The sequence below is a fragment of the Stegostoma tigrinum genome, chromosome 27, assembly GCF_030684315.1.
Source record: "Stegostoma tigrinum isolate sSteTig4 chromosome 27, sSteTig4.hap1, whole genome shotgun sequence".
NCBI classification, from domain to species: Eukaryota; Metazoa; Chordata; class Chondrichthyes; order Orectolobiformes; family Stegostomatidae; genus Stegostoma; species Stegostoma tigrinum.
In genome coordinates this window covers 22508322-22526371 of record NC_081380.1, presented here as the reverse complement: position 1 = coordinate 22526371, position 18050 = coordinate 22508322, and the positions used below count along the sequence as shown (strand labels likewise).

The 18050-nt window shown below is 43.6% G+C and overlaps 1 protein-coding gene across 3 annotated transcripts in view; it reads left to right on the top strand.

Moving 5' to 3' along the window:
- si:ch211-283g2.1 (sodium- and chloride-dependent GABA transporter ine) overlaps positions 1-18050 on the top strand; it is a 103068-nt gene that overhangs the window by 25948 nt on the left and 59070 nt on the right. The gene's annotated exons all lie outside the window — the stretch shown is intronic.

Here is an 18050-nt window from a genome sequence, read left to right as displayed (position 1 = left end):
GGGAGGGGGAGTGGAAATGGTTTGCGACTGGGAGGTGCAGTTGTTTTTTGCGAACTGAGCGGAGGTGTCCTGCAAAGCGGTCCCCAAGCCTCCGCTTGGTTTCCCCAATGTAGAGGAAGCCGCACCGGGTACAGTGGATGCAGTATACCACATTGGCAGATGTGCAGGTGAACCTCTGCTTGATGTGGAATGTCATCTTGGGGCCTGGGATGGGGGTGAGGGAGGAGGTGTGGGGACAAGTGTAGCATTTCCTGCGGTTGCAGGGGAAGGTGCCGGGTGTGGTGGGGTTGGAGGGCAGTGTGGAGCGAACAAGGGAGTCACGGAGAGAGTGGTCTCTCCGGAAAGCAGACAGGGGAGGGGATGGAAAAATGTCTTGGGTGGTGGGGTCGGATTGTAAATGGCGGAAGTGTCGGAGGATAATGCGTTGTATCCGGAGGTTGGTAGGGTGGTGTGTGAGAACGAGGGGGATCCTCTTGGGGCAGTTGTGGCGGGGGCGGGGTGTGAGGGATGTGTCGCGGGAAATGCGGGAGACGCGGTCAAGGGCGTTCTCGATCACCGTGGGGGGAAAGTTGCGGTCCTTAAAGAACTTGGACATCTGGGATGTGCGGGAGTGGAATGTCTTGTCGTGGGAGCAGATGCGGCGGAGGCGGAGGAATTGGGAATAGGGGATGGAATTTTTGCAGGAGGGTGGGTGGGAGGAGGTGTATTCTAGGTAGCGTGGAACAGTCCCTCTTCCGCACCTACACAGGCCCTAAACCCCACCTCTTCCTCCGGTACATTGATGACTGTATCGGCGCCGCCTCTTGCTCCCCAGAGGAGCTCGAACAGTTCATCCACTTCACCAACACCTTCCACCCCAACCTTCAGTTCACCTGGGCCATCTCCAGCACATCCCTCACCTTCCTGGACCTCTCAGTCTCCATCTCAGGCAACCAGCTTGTAACTGATGTCCATTTCAAGCCCACCGACTCCCACAGCTACCTAGAATACACCTCCTCCCACCCACCCTCCTGCAAAAATTCCATCCCCTATTCCCAATTCCTCCGCCTCCGCCGCATCTGCTCCCACGACAAGACATTCCACTCCCGCACATCCCAGATGTCCAAGTTCTTTAAGGACCGCAACATTCCCCCCACGGTGATCGAGAACGCCCTTGACCGCGTCTCCCGCATTTCCCGCGACACATCCCTCACACCCCGCCCCCGCCACAACCGCCCCAAGAGGATCCCCCTAAATCTCACACACCACCCTACCAACCTCCGGATACAACGCATTATCCTCCGACACTTCCGCCATTTACAATCCGACCCCACCACCCAAGACATTTTTCCATCCCCTCCCCTGTCTGCTTTCCGGAGAGACCACTCTCTCCGTGACTCCCTTGTTCGCTCCACACTGCCCTCCAACCCCACCACACCCGGCACCTTCCCCTGCAACCGCAGGAAATGCTACACTTGTCCCCACACCTCCTCCCTCACCCCCATCCCAGGCCCCAAGATGACATTCCACATCAAGCAGAGGTTCACCTGCACATCTGCCAATGTGGTATACTGCATCCACTGTACCCGGTGCGGCTTCCTCTACATTGGGGAAACCAAGCGGAGGCTTGGGGACCGCTTTGCAGGACACCTCCGCTCAGTTCGCAAAAAACAACTGCACCTCCCAGTCGCAAACCATTTCCACTCCCCCTCCCATTCTCTTGATGACATGTCCATCATGGGCCTCCTGCAGTGCCACAATGATGCCACCCGAAGGTTGCAGGAACAGCAACTCATATTCCGCCTGGGAACCCTGCAGCCATATGGTATCAATGTGGACTTCACCAGTTTCAAAATCTCCCCTTCCCCTACTGCATCCCTCAACCAGCCCAGTTCGTCCCCTCCCCCCACTGCACCACACAACCAGCCCAGCTCTTCCCCCCCGCCCACTGCATCCCAAAACCAGTCCAACCTGTCTCTGCCTCCCTAACCGGCTCTTCCTCTCACCCATCCCTTCCTCCCACCCCTAGCCGCACCCCCCACTACCTACTAACCTCATCCCACCTCCTTGACCTGTCCGTCTTCCCTGGACTGACCTATCCCCTCCCTACCTCCCCACCTACACTCTCTCCACCTATCTTCTTTACTCTCCATCTTCGGTCCGCCTCCCCCTCTCTCCCTATTTATTCCAGTTCCCTCTCCCCATCCCCCTCTCTGATGAAGGGTCTAGGCCCGAAACGTCAGCTTTTGTGCTCCTGAGATGCTGCTTGGCCTGCTGTGTTCATCCAGCCTCACATTGTATTATCTTTGCCCATGTATTAGTTGGTTTTGTTCTGCTGTTGGTTTTGGTTATTGTTCTCTCCACCAATCTCTTTTGTCATTTTACTAAGTCCTCATTTTACTAAGGTGACTCAGCCAGCGTTGTATCATTTTAAAGTCGTTAATCAACAGTGACAATATATTTGTTTTACATGATTTTCAGTTTAACATCAATCGCCACAGGCTTCCTGAGTTGTGGTTTGCCTGCTGTCAAGACCAATTCCCTTATCTTTTGCTTCAGCACTCAGTCCTGAAGTCCCCCTGGTTTTTGTCCACTTCCTGCCTTTGCCCCCAATCCTCCTTCAGAACCCCACTCCCCAGCTCCTGTTCCTATCCTCTGTTCTTATCAATGTCAGTGTCTCCCCCAGTTTTCATTCTGAACTTACTGTGAAGATCTGAGCTTCACCTAGTGGCAGACATTAGTCAGTGCAGGAAGTTCGACTGGATGGACCTGAGTCAATTAAAAGTTCAGGTGAGGACAATTTTAACAAAAATTTGTTACACTTTGCATGTAAATTATTCAGTTAGAAATACAAGTGCTTTACTGCTGATGGTCAATAGATGAAAAAATATCGGTGATCTGGTGAGGGAAAAATCACCATTCCGTTGTGTGTATGGGGTATTTCTGGATTTTAAAAATAGCTACCGGTTATTTTAGGGGCCTTTGTGGTGTAGTGGTAATGTTCCTACCTCTAAGCCAGGAGACTTGTTTCAAATGCCGCCTGCTTCAGAGGTGTGAAAGAATATCTCTGAAGAGGTTGATTAGAAAATTACAATGGCTTACTTTAAGAGTTTTGTGGCACAGTGGTATTGTCCACAACTTTGAACAGTGAGGCCTGGGTTCAAGTTCCATCTGCTCTAGAGGTATGTAATAACATTCCTGAATGGGGGGTGGTAAAGAATTTTACTTTTATGTACATTTGCAATGTATTTCTCATACATTTTGAATTATTTTATCTGTTAAAGGTCAGTGTTTGACATATGTCAGCATTTAGAAATGTACACCTTTCCATTTTAATGTCTTAAGTTTCCTTCTGCTGATATAGGTCCTGAAGCATCCAATTGTACTGTGTTTCTTTCATATTCACTGATTTATTTTGTTTTCCAAGCTCTGACAGCTAGGAATGCATCACACTGCATAGATATGACCCATTTTTTCAACTTGTTTATTGCTTTTCTTTCCTGAGCAAGAGGTGGCCAAAGAAACTTAGCTCCAGTTTTAACATTGACTCATAAAAGGAACTGTGATTCATTTAAAGTTGTTTCACTTTATAGTTGCTGTATTCAGGAATGTAAACATAACTTTAAGAGAGGACTTGATGTATTATTGGATTTTACTGGCTTTAGCACCATCTCTCACAAAAAAGTTGAAAATGAATAGACCTTTAGAAGTTACAAACACACTACATTACTGAGCAAAACATGTTAGATTTCTAATTGGGGGCTGGTGCCATCATAAGCAATTTTAATAGTCGGTGAGATGTTTTTGATTATTTCATGTAGCACTTAGAATCTATGAATATTTTGGAACATGTGCCTTGCATTTATCAGTGGATTTTATTGAATGCAACAAGTTACAGAGGTAACTGTTTCATATAAACCCCATTGCCTTTATGAAAAGAAAGAGTTCCCATTCAATTAATGTTTGGAAGATGGCCATAAAGATGCGCATGAGCACAACTGTAGCCATTATACAGGAAGCAATACAATGCCTTTATTGTGCAAATGTGCCCAGATTATTTAAAAAAGACAACACTAGGATAACTCACAAAAAAACAGAATTAATTTCTGCTGTGTAATGGCTACTAAATCCATTGAGAAAACCCCCCAGTGTCTGTTTATCAATCTTCAACTGTCAAATCTGCGTTGATGGTAATTGTCCCAAATGGTTCGTATACATTAAAAACAGTGCGAATGAAATAGAAGTGTCTTTGTACAAGACATCAAACAATATCTTCAACAGTGTGCAATCAGCAGCTTGGTTTGGACTAGTCTTGAAGAACCCTGGAAGAGAGGTGAAGAAAGTGAGCAACAGAGTTTTCTGGTGTCAGTATCTTATTGAAACTGGAAGACGGAATCCCACTCCAAAATTCAGTTCAATTTTTAGGGGCCGTGGTTTCACCTGAGACATGAGTGTGCACTGCCCCAATTACAGGATGATTATAAAACCAAAGCCTTTAAGGAATGAGCACCCTGAGTCAGAGCAGTCAATAATCCCTTCTGTGTGCATTCTGACGGCTGCCTTTTTCAATAGACCTGACTTTGAAAAATGTAATTTCAACTCAAGGACATTGAAAATTCACTGGTTTACTGTTCTCTGATGGATCCTTACCACAGCTTCCTTGCTGCAAGATATCCTGGGTATATTTGCCTTGTCTTTGAGAGGAGGGGATCTAAAAGGGCTGACTGTTCTAGAATGCCAAAGGAAAACCACTCTTTAAAATTCATCAGAGTCCTTCTGGAACATAGTTGACTATTACTTGTCATATGAGGAGTGGTTGAAGATTCTGAGTCTGTACTCAGTTGAGTTTGGAATAATGAGGGGGTGATCTCATTGAAGCTTATAGTATACTGAGAGGTCTACGTAGAGTGGACATGGAGAAGATGTTTCCATTAGTAGGAGAGACTAGGGCCTGAGGGCACAGCCTCAGAGTGAAGGCGTTAGAACAGGGATGAAGAGGAATTTATTCAGCCAGAGGCTGGTAAATCAGTGGAACTCATCACCACAGAAGACTGGACGCCAAGTCACTGTGAGTACTTAAGACAGAAATAGATAGATTCTTGACCAAATAACCTAATCCTGCTCCTAGAATCTAAGAAACAAAAAGCTGCTTCTTTCATTCGAGAGAGATACAACTGATAGTGGTTTAACCTGCGGTAAGGGCAGAGGTTGAGAAGAAGAGATCCTCCACTAGATGTAGGAATCAAACCCATACCATTGGTATCATTCTGCAGTACAAACCAGCCAGTCATCTGAGTTAACTCTGAACCCCTAGGGAGTGTAAAGTGAAGAATTCTTGTGTTAAGCAAGATATAGTTTACTCCATAATAGCAATCAGTAAGGAGTAGCTTTGGTATGATAGACATGATTACTATGACTTTGAGGGAGACTTGCAATTTAGGTTTGACTCATTCGAGATCTAAAGCTGATCTCCCACACGAGTCTGTATGACATCATAGTATTTAGCAGTGCTTCATACACTCCTCAGCATTAACCCTTTCCGACTCTTTCATCCAAATACAACAGTGAAGAAGAGGCGATGGCCTAGTGATATTATCACTGGACTGTTAACCCAGAGATCCAAGTCACATTCTTGGGACCTGGATTCCAATCACACAACAGCAGATGGTGGAACTTGCATCCAATATAAATCTAGAATTAAGAGTCTGGTGATAACTGTAATTCTAAAATCCCTACAGTGCAGGAAAATGAGCATTTGGTCCAGGGAGTCCACACTAATCCTCTGAAGAGCATCCCACTAGTCCTTGTAACCCTGCATTTCCCATGGCCAATCCACCTAACATGTACATCTTTGCACCGTCGGAGGAAACTGAAAAACCTGGCAGAAACCTGGTAATGTCCTTTAGGGAAGAAAACTGCCATCCTTCCCTGCTCTGGCCTACATGTGATTCCAGACCCACAGCAATGTGGAGGACTCATAACTGCCTGATAGACAATCCCTTGTCAACCCACCTTCATCCTGTTAATGAATAAAGAAAAAGTTACAATGAGTTTGTACATTCATGTTTATCTCATAGTTTGGGGTAAATTTACATTTTGTGAAAAGGTTCAATTAAATAAGCCATACATGTTTCCAAAATAGAGGCTATCCATACAGGTCCAAAAGAAAGTAGCAAGCCTGGCAATGTGTATAATGAACAACTAACTGCCTTGTGAAAAGCAAAACTAAGGTCTTTCAGGCCTATTCACCAGGATAATAGCAGCAAGTGTTGGAAATACTTGGCAGTTCAGAAAGAATTTGTCGAGATAGAGAGATGATGTGTTTCTCTTTCCATCATCATGCAATCTCCTGGCTATTTACGATATGTTCCATGTTTATTTCCAATTTCCAGCATCCTTGGTATTTTACTTTTTGATTAGTTAGAATGATAGCCGTTCACCTGAGACCATCAATTTTCCTCTTAACATCCAGGTTTCTGGGAGAGGTCGACAGTTGGTCAGTTTCAATGTCACGGTTATGGGGATAAGGTCAGTTTCCTGGCTTGCCTAGACCCTCTTTCCCTGATCTGGCATGACCAAAGAGTAAGGAGCCACATAAACAGTCACCTTTTGAGAAAGAGACACTGCAAGGTGCAAAACTTGGCCCTCTGAGAAAACCAAACAAAAATGCACAAGGTCAGCTTTTGCGATTTGAAGTCACCTGAAAGAAAGACAAAGCCAAAACAGTTAAATCAACACATGTGAGGTGCAGGGTTGATACATTGGTTCATTTTCTCAAAGATAAATATGTGGTGTTTGTTTGGACAGCTGCCCTGGACAGTCCAGATGAAAATAATGAGATGTCATGAGTTTTGTTTTATATTCAATCATGGTACGAGGGTGTCACTGGCCAGGCAGCATTTATTGCCCATCCCTAATTGCCCAGAGGACAGTAAAGAGTCAGCCACATTGCTGTGGGTCTGGATTCACATGTCCACCAGACCGTTTAAGGATGGCAGTTTCCTTCCTTAAAGGACAATTGGTGAACGAGATGGATTTTTCCAACAATCGACAATGGATTCATGGTCATCATTAGACTCTTAATTCCTGATATTCATTAGAGTCAAATTCCTCCAACTGCCAGGGCTGGATTTGAACCCCAGAACTTTATCTGAATCTCTGGATTAACAGTCCAGCGACTACCCAGGAGTTTCAGTTTGGCTTCAACAAAATTGGTGATGTCACCTGCAAGGGCATTGGCCTGAATCTTACCAAAAATGGCTGTGTCATTCTATTGGGTTTCATGGAGGGTTTCTCTTTGTGAGGCCTGGTGCGTTGCCAAACGTGCCTCGTGAACTATGTACTGCATCTCCATAGCACCCTGCTCATCCAGTGCCAGCCTGATTCTCCCACATGCAGTAGGTTGAAGTACTCACCAATGCTGGTGCCAGTGCCATCTTTAAAGAGCCCTTGCGCACCCAGTAAAGAGCTGTCGGTCCAAAGTTGCCCTGCATGTTTAGTGCCATTTATCTCAGACATGGCAGCGAAGGGTAAACAGGCAGCCCACTTTGCAGACAGGGACCTGGAGGTTCTGGTGGGCAGGGGGTCAGCCTTCGCCACAAACAGCGACAGGGGAAGCCAAGACACTGGACTCTGCCAACCAGGTCTGGGCCACCTCAACAATCCAGAGGAACGCCCAGCCAGAGTAGGTGCCACAATCTTCTCTCTCCCATGCTCATGATTTCTGCAACTGCACTCACCTCCCACAACGGTTCCTATTCCCTGCAAGGGCGAATGCTTTCTTAGCACACCAGAAAATCACCCCTTATTTGTGACCCATTCTCTGCTTTGTACTCCGCAGACAGCAGTGGCTTTACCACGGTTGGTCTCCATGGTAACGTGTACATGTGGATGGATAGCTGAGAGGGTACACTGGCATGGCTCTCCACCAGCTTGGCCCCGGGCACCTCACTGGGCATTTTAGCTGGTTAGAGTCCGCAACACCTGCTGATGAATGCATAATTCATAATATTGTGAAATCTTATTTCAATTCCAATTTAAAAGAATGAAAACAGACTTGCGGAGGCTATTATAATGTTACAATGATGCAGCTCTGCTAAGAAGTAAGCAATGGCTTCAGCCCTTCTTAATGGTGACATGTTAGTTTCCGGCTCAGAATAACTTAGATTGACAACAGTGATTCAGAGCCGTTTTACAAACCTTTATTTTACATATTACTGCCATCTACTGGCCTCAAAGTGCAGCCTGCACCTTTTAGTCATGAGAAGAGCGTAGCATGAACCGCAGAATGAAGCCAAGATCAATGAAAATGATTTGCAAAACTTGACAGTTATAGCCAGTGGATAGCAGTGTGAGAGTGAGCATACAGAATTATCCACAAGTAGCTTATCAGCAATGCACTTACAAGGAAAGATTAGAAACAGAAGCCAGCAGCCAGTTCTCTTCATCTCTGATCACAGTGAAAACTCCCTGCTGCCGTGAAATTTCAATTTTACTTGCTCAGAAATCTCTCTGCTCCCTGCTGCAGTTTCGGAGGAATATGAAAAGAAGTGATTTACAACTTTCCCTTTGCACTTCTGAGAAGTCAAAAATTATGTCAGACAAGCAATCTGGCTGACTAAGGAAGTCAGGGATAGCATTAAGGCAAAAGATAAAGCATATAATGTGGAGAAGGGCAGTGGGAAACCAGAGGGCTGGGAAGCTTACAAAGATCAACAGAGGGCAACAAGAAAAGGAGGGAGAAGATTAAATATAAGGGTAAGCTAGCCAGTAATATAAATGAAATCTGTAAAAGTTTCTTTAGATATACAAAGGGCAAAAGAGAGGCAAAAGTGGGCATTGGACCACTGGAAAATGATGATGGAGGGATAGTAGTGGGGAACAAGGAAATGGTTGAGGAACTGAATAACTACTCCGCGTCAGTCTTCATGGTGGAAGACACGAGTAATCTCCCAAAAATTCAAGACAGCCAGGGGGCAGAGCTGACTATGGTGGCCATCACCAAGGAAAAGGTGCTAGTAAAACTGATTGGCCTGAAGATAGATTAATCACCTGGACCAGATGGACTACATCCCAGAGTTTAAAGGAGATAGTGGAAGTGTTAATGGTGATCTTTCAGGAATTGCTAGAATCAGGGAGGGTCCCAGAGGACTGGAAAATCGCTAACGAGACACCCCTGTTTAAAAAGGGAGTAAGGCTAAACATAGAAAATCACAGGCCAATTAGACTGACCTCGGTCGCGGGTAAGATTTTGGAGTCCATTGTAAAGGATGAGATTTCTGAATATTTGGCAGCATGTGGTAAAGTAGGGCAAGTCAGCATGGTTTCATCAAGGTGAGAGTGGTGAATCTATGGAATTCACTGCCACAGAAGGCTGTGGAGTTCGGGCCATTGAGTACATTTAAGACTGAGATAGCTGGGTTCTTGTTTATCAAGGGTTATGGGGAAAAAACAGGAGAATGGTGTTGAGGAACTTATTAGCCATGATTGAATGGCAGAGCAGACTCGATGGGCTGAACGGCCTAATTTCTGCTCCTATGTCTTATGGTCTTAAGGAACCCTGTTATTTGTCATATCCTTTTCTTTAAAATTAATCCGTAAGCACAATTTTCAATAGGTTTGAGTTCGCAACACAACTGGTGGCAAATCATTTCTGATATAAAAGCAGAAAATGGTGAAAATATACACAGGGCAGGTCAGCATTTGAAAGAATGAAGACAGTTGCCCGATTTGTGAGGGGCTTCTCCACAGCTTCTGGTCTGTCTTCCCATGAATTATTACAAACTTATTACACTGCAAGAGCTCTTCAGTATAGACAATAGAAATGTTTCCAGTTCATTTGACCTGCTCAGGTAGCTGGAGACCCAGCTTTGAAGCTTGAGCTAGGGTGGATTTGTACAGTAGCAGAGATAACCATAGAGTTGGTGGATTCATTCCTAACATGAAAGCAACTTAACACTATAACAGCAAGAACTCTCCACTCACCAGCCCTGCTATGCCCAGTGTTAACCAAGTGATGGGGCGGCTATGGCGTAGAAGTATGATAACTGAATTATTAACCCAGAAGACCCAGGTAATATTCTGGGGAGCACAAAAGCTGACATTTTGGGTCTAGACACTTCACCAGAAAAGGGGGAGGGGAGAGAGGGTTCTGAAATAAATAGGGAGAGAGGGGGAGGCAGATCGAAGATGGATAGAGGAGAAGATAGGTGGAAAGGAGACAAATAAGTTAAAGAGGCGGGGATGGAGCCAGTGGAGGTGAGTGTAGGTGGGGTGGTAGGGAGGGGATAGGTCAGTCTGGGGAGGACGGACAGGTCAAAGGGGCGGAATGAGGTTAGTAGGTAGGAAATGGAGGTGCGGCTTAAGGTGGGAGAAGGGGCTAGGTGAGAAGGAGAACAGGTTAGGGAGGCGGGGACAAGCTGGGCTGGTTTTGGGATGCGATGGGGGAAGGGGAGATTTTGAAGCTCGCGAAATCCACATTGATACCATTGGGCTGCAGGGTTCCCATCGGAATATGAGTTACTGTTCCTGCAACCTTCAGGTAGCATCATTGTGGCACTGCAGGAGGCCCAGGATGGACATGTCGTCTGAGGAATGGGAGGGGGAGTTGAAATGGTTTGCGACTGGGACGTGCAGAACCCTCTCCCCATCCCCCTTTTTTGATGAAGGGCCTAGGCCTGAAACGTCAGCTTTTGTGCTCCTAAGATGCTGCTTGGCCTGTTGTGTTCATCCAGCTCCACACTTTGTTATCTTGGATTCTCCAGCATCTGCAGTTCCCATTACATCTAATATTCTGAGGACGTGGGTTCAAATCCTGCTGTGGTAGATTGTGGAATTTAAATTCAATAAAAATCTGGAATTAATAATGACCATAAGTCAAATGTTGGGAAAAATAACCATTTGCTTCACTAATGTTCTTTAGGGGTAGGAAACTGCCATCCTTACTTATATGTGACTCCAGACCCATAGCAATGTGACTGACTCTTAACTGCTTTCTGGGCAAGGACTCAGCTTGCTGAGTAATAAATACTGGTCTAGCCAGCAATACCTACACCCTGTGAACAATTTTTAAAAAATGCACAAGCAAGAAGCCAGCGAGAAATCCAACTAAATAACTAACCCATGGTGGCCAGAACTGTAAGTGTTTTTAAACATTGGCATGAAATATGTATTGGGTCCAGAATTGCATTTCAGTGAATATTTTATTTTCCTCAGGGCTACGATAGTTTTATTGCAGCTTGAAACTTAGAACATGTTTGTTAGCTTTCAATATGCAGCAAAAAAGTACAACTTCTGACATTTTGTAATTCACAGCAGTGCTTGAAAAGCCTTCAGATCATCAATGAATCATAAAGCTGTCTATCACTGGATTCAAATTGCTGGAAAGCGCCAGTCTATTTTTGTGCCAACAGGCTTCTCAAATATTTTTTTCCAAGCATTGACACATATTAATTTCCAATAGATTTCTGTATCATTCACAAAGGGCAGTATGTAATGCTTCTCCTGGAAGGATGTTTGGAAGGTGGCATTTGATTGCACAGTGGGTATCACAGTATCTCCCCTCCTCCACTCGATAAAGTCCAGGATGAGAAGTGGCCTTCTCACCAGAATGCCAATTGAGGCCATTAAGTGGGCAATTGATGTCCACACAAGAAATTCAGGCCCCTGGTAAGTAACCAAGTCAGGCAGGGGACTCATGGAGTGTGACTGAGAAATAAAGCCTGTTAGTTGCAAGCTACACTCTGACCCTTGCTACAAACTTGCCCCCCTGCCCCTCTAGCCAGCAACACCTCTCACAGCCTTCAGCCCTCGCTCACTCACCTAAGGCCTTTCCTTAGGGGGCTTTACAGGCAGCAGTGGCTATTCGTGCTGACGCTACCTTCATGGCCAATTTGCTACCATCTGCTGATTAGTTGATAGCTCTCGGGGTTCCGGAATGGGATGACAAAATTTCCGTCTGTGGGATCTTCAATCCCTGGGAAGACTCAGTGTTGACCTGGTAGACATTTAATTCCATCAGGTTTCCCCCAGTGGAGGTTACAAGGGATGCCTTCCTGTTAACCAAACCCGAGCCAAGATTCAATCAACAAGAATTTATTCTGCCCAATGTTACCAGTACTCTGAAATAACACAATTACATTGATATCTGTTAGTTGGGTGTTCTTCATTATTAGCTTTTGTTATCGGGTGTGAATGGGACCTGTAGCAGGCTTGTCTGAGTTTTAAAATTGCAAGATAGTTTCTTTGATCTTTACAGAAAAATGGTGTAGTTAATATAATATGAAAGGCTTGCTTGAAGGACACTGGACCTTCAATCAAAAAGTCAGCTTTTAACTATTAAGTACCAGATATTAAACATTGGTTAGACAGACTGCACATGCATACTTGTCTGGTCAGAGTTTTATTTTGACTCACATCTCACAAACTTCAGCAATACTCATTATCTGTTCCCTACAGACAAACATCCAGTTCTCATCCAGTTGTTCCTTAATTAATATATAACCATCACCATTGCATTTTGTAATTTCCCAAAGATGGCATGAGTCTTATACAGTTAGATATTCTAGTTTGGATGAGGAGTAATGTCCCAAAGTAAAGGACAGCAATGACTTACTTCAGGTTATAGTACAATATAGATTGCGCAGCCAATTTATCCCTCGGGTTTTAATCATCTCGGATCATCTAGGGACAGGCAAAAACGTGGTCTTAACATTTTTGGCCAGGTTCCAAAACTGAAGACCCTGCCAGGAGATAAAGGACCACTGGATCTGTTCACCGGATGTTGGTCGGATCCACAGATAAACTCTCTCCTTTTCTTGTTCACAAAAGTTGCTGTGGGATCTTCTATGTCCACTCAAATTAACATATCACATGCAGAAGGATCACATCATTTACAATGACGCACTCAATCAGTGCTGTGGTGAGATGACATGGCGCATTTTGGAATGGATCTTGAATCTAGAACCATCCAATGCAGAGGGGAGAGAACTCTCGAAGGAGCAAGGCTGACATTTAAGTAATTTTTCTCTATTTCTCAGAGGCCCTGATTATTAAGCAGCCTTATGAAAAGCACCAGAGAAATTGGTCTCCCCAATTTCCCAGTTGATGATAAAGACGTGATTAACTGAGGGGAAAAAACAGGAGTTTAAAAATGTTCAAAGAGGCCAGCCCCATGTTAGTGCACTTCTCATCTGCAGGAAATTATTCAGACTCTCAGCAGACTTTACCAACTCTATGCCTAATTATATAACACTATTCACAGCAGAAACTGAAGTACTGGATTATCAATCATTATTTCACTAATGACCTGTTAATTAGATATTTTGTCCTAATTAATAATGAATAAAACATGGAAAATATTAATAAATTCTGTTCGCAGTTTAATTAGCTTTTTTGACACAGTTACCGACTGCAAAAGGATGTTAGATCATTTCAAGTTGTAGTCACGTACCTATCAGGCAAATAAATGTTAGGAGAAAATCATTTCACTTTAAGCTGATATAAAATGGCTGTATTTTAGTTTCATCAGCTACATCCCATCTGAACAACCTCTAAGTCACAGCTGGGCTCTGTCATCGACAAGGAGAACATTTTCCTCTCCAGTGTGCTCATCGTCCTCCTTCGAAGACTGGTCAGGTCCCCCTGTTCCTCAGCATCAATCACATCACCTCGCTGCTTCTCCACTGCACTTGTACAAAGTAGCAGCGTTCCAGGATGATGCACCAGTCTCTGTACTGACTGTGCTGGAGGACACCATCGACCCCAACTCACCGACCTCAAATAGATCCAAATAAGAGAACTACATCTTCAGCAGCCCTACACTCTGATGGAAGGATGGTCAGTATTGTCTTTGCAATCTGCACTTGTCAGGGTGTCTTGAGCCATGGTTACAGTGGGTAGCCCTTCTCCCCCAGTAGCCAGCCTTGTAAAGCCCCCGCACCTATGTTTCAGATTTTCAAAACATTCATTGCAGAAATGAATCTTTAAAGAGCTCTTAAAACAAGGATACCTGAAGGTCAGTCTCTGAAGTAACCAAAGGTGAACTTTATATATATTCGATATAAACGTGTGCACCTAAATATAAATATCAATTATCTGGAGAGTTTTATTTTCTAGAAAGTTCCAGCTTGGATTTCACTGCTGGCAGAGTATTAATTCAGTAAAGAGCTGTACTAATTTCAATCAGCAGACTCCTAGATGTCATACAATTAGACTCAGCCCCAGAGTGGGAAAGAGAAAAATCATGCCACATTCCCTTTGCTGATTGTGACGCACAAAGCCCCTGTTCAAAGTGCAAAAATCAAAGCATTGAATAAGGACTGGTCAGCTATGATTCACTTATGCAGTTATAAAGAGCTGTCAGTCAGGTAATGTACTCACGCACAACTTGCGAAAATGTGGCTGAGTACGGTATCAACAATTAGAGGAGAGGAAACAGTGGAGAAACTTGGCGAAAGGAAAAAAGAAAAGCTTAACTTTCCAAGAGAGTCATTGCAGGGGAGAACAGGAAAGGAATGATGAAAGGCATAAGGAACTGACTTTGGGTCATGATACAGGAAATAGGAGGTTTGACTGAGATTTTAGTTGAAAAGAGGATTTCAACAAGATCTTTAAAAATGCCGAAAGTGGAGGAGTAGCAAGAGTGCTTTGGAAAGAAGTCCTCACAGTTCGATCAAGGAGGAGGAATGAATAGCTTCAGTGATTGATCGATTTTGCAAGATTTCTCAGATTAAGGAAGAAGAGGATGCCAATTTTTCAGTTCTTAGCCATATTAAGAAATCCACTTTGGACCCCTGCCTAAAGCTGATAATCCTGCTCGAAGCAAATAGCAAATAGTGAAACCTTTATCACACAATAGAATTAGATCCATCTGGGATTCTGCCTTATGTTGTCACATTGTATTTATCCCCATGCATTTATGTACTACTGAAAATCAAGACAAGCTCTAGATATCAGTGTCATAATTATGTCTTTTTAAGACACTACCTGAGCTTAGCAAGTCTACATGCTTTTTCCCTTCCATCAATGAAAATAAAACATCTTTGGAAAATTATTCTGCAAGTTCTAATCCCCCTCACTATGTGTACACTCCAAGGACCACTGTACAATGTAAGACAATAACATTGTAAAAAGACACAAGGTCAGGTACTGCAATTTTTTTCACAGCTGACTACCACATGCTATATTCATGTAAGTGAATTTTTGAATACTTCTGATAAAACACCAATTCTAGATAATCTTTCAACCACATTCAGTGCAACCACATGACTCCAATTCGCTTTTTAATACAACTGGTGAACTCCGCAACTGCCAATTCGGTCACATAAAGAAGTCAAACTGGTTTCTTTTGTAACAGAATAATGATTTAGGATCCCTGAGTCTTTGGTAATGTGAATAGAATCAATTTGAAATACTGTAGGCTTTTGCTTTAAAAACAGTCCCACTGCCTATTTTTGAGAAGTAAGCCATAAATGTGATAATTTAATGATTACAGTATTAATTTGTAGCATGCATTCTTTAATATGGCACGCATTTTGCACTTCATTTAGTAATGCTTTCAAAGCTGGAAATCGGGGTAAAAAGATTGATTGGTTCATCCTACTCAAGGGTTTCTGTCGTATGCTGTCTAATGGCACTAGCACTGACTAATCAATCTTCAACCATGTTGTTGAGTACCCTGGGCTTAAATCTGAAGCTTTTCTGCAGTATCCAGTGCTATTATATAACAAGATAACAGTACTTTGTTCACAAAGAAACGTAAATTATGTGATTGCTGCAATTACCCACAGCACAAACACGCACTGCTCCTATTTGTACCTTGAGACACTAAATCAGAAATTCTGAGTCATTGGAAAATAATGCACATTCCACTACAGCTGCCATGGAATTACAAGAAAATAAATCAGGAGTACAAAGCCAGCATCTATAATGATGATTAGATCATTGTAAAAGCCCATCTGCTTTCTGCATACCTTTTAGGGAAAATGATCTGCTGTCCTTACCCAGTCTGACCTATATGGGACTTCAAACCCACAACAATGTGGTTAATTTTTAATTGCCTAGTAGCACAACACCCAGTTCTGAAGATGAAGGCTCAGCACCACCTATTCTGGGGCAACTAGGAATGGCCTAGAATTGGTGGTTTACCAAAGATATTCATTTCCTATTGATAAACAAAAATAGAGCAACTGCCCCAATCAGCAACTTTAATGTTTTGCCTGAGGCAAAACAGATTGTTTCCCTGTTAAATCTGTCTCCTAGAAAGTATTTCTTTTAAAGTAACTCATCAGTTCAGTCCCAGACACACTCACTATGATGTTCCTCGAGAAGTCTTTCAATAAAGCTGTCAACAAAGAAGCTCTTGGGGACAATTAACTTTAATGGTTACATTCATTGACAACCATTTCAGACCATTAGCTGATACTGCTTCCACTCTATGTTGATGAATGGCTATTTGGTCTGAATTAAATCTTGACAGGCTGTTTATCTGTCACCTCAATAGCAGATTTTATGAAGGTGTTACAAGCTCCCTGTAAGGGAGGACACTTGTGGCACAGTGGTAGGATCCGGGTTCAAGTCCCATCTGTTCTAAAGGTGTTTAATAAAATCACTGGACAGATTGAATTGGCAAGATAGATACAATCTCCTTGTGAAGGAGGGCTCTTGTAGCATTGTGGCAATATCCCTACCTCTGGGCCAGAAGGCCTGCATTCAAGTCCCACCTACTTAACCATGTATTATTTACTAACACGTTAATATGTACATTTTTACAAGCCCCCTGTTCAAATGGTTCTGCAAAGAGATCATGAACTCTGATCAGCTAAAGTCCTCTGTGTGACTACCTCACACTAAAACTCAGGAAAGATAGCTTATGACAAGGAAATTATGTCCATTGCTCTTTTAAATAATAAAATTACAATGCGATGCTTTTCTGTTAAAACAGGAAAGGTCTTTTATAAAATTGGAAGATATTTATTTGTCTTTTTTAGTTAAGTTTCATTTTAGCCTTTGATTCGAGGGTTTGTGGACCAAGATGACAGCAAGACCTTTCTGTTGGGGGTGATTCCAGGGCTAGGGTTATGGGGAAGTGGGATTGGAAACACAGACTGTTCGGATGGCTGCTGGGCCTCAATCTCAATCACAATCCCTCACCCTTCTCCCCTTCCCCTCAATCTGCCCATACTGATCTAATATTGAAGTCGGCTGACTCTTTCTCATCCCACCTAAACCAGAACTAACTACAGCCCAGGAAAGAATAATCCCTTAAGTGGTCCTGCATTAAAGATTAATTTATCTCTTATGATCTTCAATTGATAGGGGAGCGGAAGGTTGCAGCTTCCGACTTCTTGCCCAAAACCAAACTCCTCTAAGGGACCTTGAACTCCAAACTGGTCCAACTCCAGGACAGTTCCAGGGGTATGGGGATATTGAACCCTGCAGAGGAGACTACCAGGTCAGGAGTGAAGAGTGGAAGCTCACTGGCCTCACCCTTAGCCCGTGCCACTGAGCATTGGGAATGTGGGCAGGAATCCCACAATCAGATTCCACTCATCATTTTTAAAAGTCTCCAGTGTCCTTCCGACTCCAAAAACCCAGCATTTCGACTAAGCATAGTGTTTGTCTTTTAAAATACCTCATGTTTACACTGCCGTCCTCTGTTTATTTAATCTTCCTTCAGTTCGAATAGACAAAGGAGCACTGATGAAAGATAAAGTTCAATGTTTTCTAAGTGCTAACGAGCAAGTATTAAAATAAATCTGCATCTTTCGTAAGAATTGGGGGTGAGGCTGAGAGAAAGAAACCAAAGCATATATTTTAGGTGTGTGGTTTCTGTGGATGAATCAGTCCCTCTCTTCTACCCTGTAGACCTGACCATCATCTGGTGAGTAGATCCAGTGGTACGTTATTTCCTGACTATGCATTTGGTTTTGGAACCCGACCAAGAATGCAAAGGCCACATTATTGCCTGTTCCTGGATGCTCCGAGAAGACTATAACCCGTGGGATAAATTGGCTGTAAAGTGTTTATTGGGCTATAATGTAAAGTACGTCATTGTCCTTTACTTTGGAACA